The sequence below is a fragment of the Lemur catta genome, chromosome 26 (assembly GCF_020740605.2).
Source record: "Lemur catta isolate mLemCat1 chromosome 26, mLemCat1.pri, whole genome shotgun sequence".
NCBI classification, from domain to species: Eukaryota; Metazoa; Chordata; class Mammalia; order Primates; family Lemuridae; genus Lemur; species Lemur catta.
The window spans coordinates 6,407,630-6,412,631 of NC_059153.1; the positions used below are offsets into that span (position 1 = coordinate 6,407,630).

At 47.9% G+C, this 5,002-nt stretch overlaps 1 long non-coding RNA gene and 1 other non-coding gene across 2 annotated transcripts; both read left to right on the plus strand.

Annotated features, from left to right (window-relative positions):
* Window positions 1-2,209: 2,209 nt before the first annotated feature.
* LOC123627694 lies at window positions 2,210-3,287 on the plus strand. The gene is made up of 3 exons (XR_006731431.1): window positions 2,210-2,595; window positions 2,852-2,892; window positions 3,085-3,287. It is a non-coding gene; the product is annotated as an uncharacterized LOC123627694 (long non-coding RNA).
* On the plus strand, window positions 2,649-2,779 carry LOC123627797. Its single transcript, XR_006731503.1, has one exon. It is a non-coding gene; the product is annotated as a small nucleolar RNA SNORA24 (small nucleolar RNA).
* Window positions 3,288-5,002: the final 1,715 nt, after the last annotated feature.

Consider the following 5,002-nt stretch of genomic DNA (forward strand, 5'->3'; position numbering starts at 1 on the left):
AAGAACGTTAAGAAAGGGAAAAATCAAATTCGGTTGAAGTAATGAAAACTCTCACAGAACAAGTGATACTCAAGCAAAGTTTTGAAAGCAGAGTAGAATTTTGACAGCTCAAAATGGGTGAGAAGGCATTCAAGATGGAGAAAAAAAGCATAAACAAAATATGGGGTAGAAAAGGGCATATTTTTTAAGCCCAGTTTCAGACAAAGCACAAAGTTCTAGTCAAAAGCACAGGTGTGGGTGCCCACGGATACTCTCACTCACAGTGTTCACTGTTCTAACTCCCTGAGCCAGTGGAAATATTTATTTCAAATCCTTAGTAAGACTATACAGCTCAGCATAAACAGATGCTGTTACGGGCTGAATTGTGCTCCTGCTGAAGTCCTAACGCCCAGTACCTACGATTATTTGGAGAAGGAGACTTTAAAGAGGCAATTAGGGCACTCTGGGAAGCTGAGGTGGGAGGATCGCTGGAGGTCAGGAGTTCGAGACCAGCCTGAGCAAGAGCGAGACCCCCGTCCCTACTAAAAAATAGAAAGAAATTATCTGAACAACTAAAAATATATAGAAAAAATTAGCCGGGCATAGTGGCACATGCCTGTAGCCCCAGCTGCTTGGGAGGCTGAGGCAGGAGGATCGCTTGAGCCCAGGAGTTGGAGGTTGCTGTGAGCTAGGCTGATGCCACGGCACTCTAGCCAGGGCAACAGAGTGAGACTCTGTCTCAAAATAAATAAATAAAACAAAAAATAAAGAGGCAATTGGGGTTAAATGAGGTCATAAGGGTGGACCCTAATCCAATATGATCAGTGTCCTTTTAAGAAGAGGCAGCTGAGACAGACAGGTACAAAAGGAAGCTGACACTAAGATACAGGAAAAGCCACACGCATGCAAGGGAGGGGGACTGAGAACAACCTATGACACCTTGATCTCAGACTTCCAGCCTACAGAACTGTAACAAAGCAAGTTTCTGCTGTTTCAGCCACCCAGTCCGTGGTTATTTTGTTATGAGAGCCCTAGCAAACTAATAATACACATGATCATTTAGAGATTCTAAATAAAAGATAATCTGGCAAAACTCCCTACTGTGCTTTGGTATTTAAGCCTTGTGATTGAGTAGTTCTTTCAGTTCATTATTGAGATGAAATAAGTGAAGAAGTGAGAAGTAGTACAATGGGGTGAAATACGGTGAGCCTTAGAAACAGCTCCAGTCCTCTTAAGAAACTGTATCTCCTATAAGCCTGTGCATCCCAATCCTAACCTAACAGCAATTTTTGCTCTAATTAAATTAGCTCCCCCCAAAAAGTATGCAACGACCACATGAAGTTTCTGCGGATCTCCACTGTGTCCCTGCCGGCAATGGCCGCAAGGTGCCGAAGTAAAAGGTGTGTTTCTTACCGGAAGAAAATAAAAAGAACAGAAAACGAATTTGGTGTTGTTTAACAAGCGCGCATCTAAGACTAAAACTCTTCCTAAACGCTGGAACGTCTACAAGGGCAGTAGCTCCACTATCCGTTAACCGCAGCAGGTGCGTGAGGCCCAGGTGTCCGGCCGTCAGGAGCCCACGGCGGCCGACGCGGGCAGAGGCTGCGGCCCGGCCACGGGGGACCTGCACGGACACACGCCCGGGCTCCCGCAGGCCCGCCAGGCCGCACGTCCCTTCCTTTTTCCAATATCGCGCTCGCGAGCCGGGAAAGCTGCGGCATTCGGGGCAAACGCCCCTGAGGTCAGCCGGAAACCGAGCCTGAAAGACCGCCGGCACCGGCGCCCCCGGGACAGCAAGCCCGGCGGAAGACGAAGGTCACGGACAGTTCGCTAGCAGGGAAACCAAAAACCTCACCTACTTTGATAAGAAATGAATCTACCAAGAGGTTAAGCAGCAGAGAACCAGAAACTCTGTGTCACGGGAACTTCTAAACTGAAACAACCGTCCAGGGTTAAACCGGAAACAACGCTGGTTCGGCGAGCGGACGCTCCCGGGTGTCAGGCGAGCCGGGTCCCGCAGGAACGTTCCGGCGGAGGTGCGCACGCGGCAGCCCGGACCTGCACGACGGGACGGAGAGAAGGGGGCGGGGCCCAGGGAGGCGTGGCCACCTGGGGGCGGGGCCGCGGCGCTGCGCGGAGGGCGGGACGAAGGGTGGTGTACGCAAGCCCCGCCCCTCGCGGCGCTTCCCCCGGAAGAGCGTCATCACTGCTATAAAGGGGCGTACGCGGAGAGACTCGGCCTTTTCCGCCCGGGGAGCGCTGTGCTGAGGTGGACGCAGGCTGTGCGCCAAAATGATAATTGGGCCGGAACGGACTGGCTTTCCAAAGATGCAGGGGACTCGAGAAGCTTGTTGGGTCGCTAGGGCAGGGTCAGCTTTGAGAACCTTCCGGCTGGCAAGCGTGGCCGGCCTGAGGGGCCCCGTAGGTCACGGGACGGCCGCGTGCGGCCCCGGGCCCTAAACCCCGGCGCGCCTGGGCCGTGGCCCGGGGGACGGTTCCGTGCAGCTGCTGCCCGCGGCGAAGGTCGTTAGTTCCGCCGTCGGTGTCGTGTGGCCGTCCTGAGTGTCACCGTCAATTAGCGTCCGCACCCCGAGAACCGCCGGTTGGACCCCGAAGGTGAGTGACGTCTTTCGGGGCTGCGCTTGGCTGTTGAGTTTCGGGCTCTGAATCTCCATGTGTCTTTGGGACCTGTCAACTGTGGCAGTCTCCCTTCCTAGCCATGGAAGAGCATATTCTTGTTTATTGGCAAAGCTGTCACCATTTAATTGGTATCAGATTCTGACTTGCACAAGTGACATTCTTGGCTGTTGAAACTCCCGGGGGTGCCGGTTACTGGGCAGACTTTTCTGAACTGTCGTTTGAACGTTTCTAGGAAGCGGAGCTCGTTCTGATGGGTGATGGGAAGATGACAAGGTACGTTTATTTTCTTTTGCATATTCCGAGTTAACTTGAAACCCCTTAGCGCTAAGACACTGGAAAGCTGACGTCGGCGCGTTTTGTCATTTGAAAACCAACCGACTTTGTTGTTGAAATCACAGAGCAGCGAGGTGAGTACAGACCCGAGGTTTGTGATGCCCGTTTTTTTTTGTTTTTTTTCTCTTTCAGATGCCAAGTCCGTAGTGACGGTGAGTGAAGCCTTATCGCATGTCCTGCCGTGGATTATACCAAAATTTCTCAGTCCTACTTGGAGGAACAGCTGTTTCCGGTGATGTTCTGGAAACTACCAGGGCACCAACTTTAAATAAAGGCCTGAGTTTTTTAGAGGGGATTCCTTGATAATTAAATAAAATGCTTAATTCATGTGGAAACTCGGTGTTCCTTGACTGATTAATAGGCGGAAAGATAGTTAAAAATAGCGAACAGAATATTAATACCTCCTGGTACTGTTCTTCAGTTATAGCAGCATTTGGGGAAAACTTGTTTTTATAATCACCAGGTTAAGCCCAAGGGAGGGAGCAGACACCAGACCACACAAAAGATAAAAGCAACTACACAAGGTGGAAAGTTATACACTTTATTTACACAGATGTGCACTGAACATTTTGTTTTTTAAAAGTCACACAAGAAAATTGGCTATAATAAAAGCATGTTAGATGAACCGTATAGTCTGTTTCGGGATCGAGCAAACTGCAGGCTGCCCGTTTACTGCCTCAGGTTTGCCGGTCCTCAGTCCTCTTAATCCTAAAGGTTGGCTAGCACCAGCACTGTGACTAAATTACAAGGGCAGCCTGTGAGGAAGTTTCAGTAAAGATAAATTTTCACACCAATATTGCACATTCTGCCCAAGCCCTTGTGCAAGTTTTAGCAAAAAATCATGAGCTTTTTAGAAAAATTTTAACGCTGTTCTGCCTGACACAAATCTGCAAAGCAGAACTATAAGCACCTTTAGTTTTGCACCAGTTTTTACAAATCGAGATTTACAAAAAGGCATGATTTGATGCAGAAGGGAAAATGGTAAAGGTCCTTACAGCAGCTATTTGAGAGGATTATTTATAACCATCCTAAATGTCCTGCTGACCTCTTCACCTGTTTTTATACTGCTTGGGGTTTGGGGAAGGATTCATGACATTAGCAATAATTCCCGTGTCTGGAAGTGTTAAGGCACCCCCAGCGTGCCTTTTATCTTTGAGCAAAGATTTTGCATTGCTACCCAGAATGGCCTGCAGAGGAAAACAGTAAGCAGCCATCCCCTCCCACTAGGTGGGAGAGCCGTGAGGAAAAAATAATCTGTTACCAGCGTTAGGACTCTTCTGGAATTTGGAATCAACTCTTCTCCAGCTGCCTCACCTTGATCTAAGCCTGTTTCCCTGTTTGAACTCTAGGCCTGCTGCTACTATAAAATCTTATTGGCCTTTTATAAACTGTCGGTGAGGTGTATGGCCGCCTAATGTGGTGCCTGGCATGTGCTATGACTGGTGTATGCGTTAAATTCATTGAAACAGTTATTTTAGAACTCTGCCAAATATATAGGCCCAGAAAGCCTTTGTACTAATGAGTTTTTAGTTACTAGTATTTCGTGATTAATTGTATCAGGTTATTTTTGGAAAACCTACAGGTAGGAGTCAATTACAGGAAAGTTTCAGCAGGTGGCGCTCTTCCATCACGGTCCGTGGAGCATGATGCTAAGGAAGAGTTAACATTTCTTATCCTCCACTAAGTTAAATCTAAAGTGGTTAAAAGCGATTAGATGTGTTAACATGTTGGATAAATTAGGTTGTATATCCAACTAGCAGTTTTCAGGTTGCCAGAAATCCTTCCAGATTTTGCTAGTAGCTTATATACAGTACCTAGAACTTAATTGGGGGGGGTGGGGCGGGTGGGTCTTGCTATGTTGCCCAGGCTAGTTAATGGTCTCTAGTGCTTGGTACTTAGCAAGGATACTTGTTTGCAAATACCAATTGGATCACTTCATTTGGGAATGTACTGTGACAAATGTCCTTGTGGCTTAATGATCCTGTTATTCTAGAAACTTTTAATCTTTTTGGCCCTTGATTTCGTTATTTGACAAAGGCTACAGAGATAA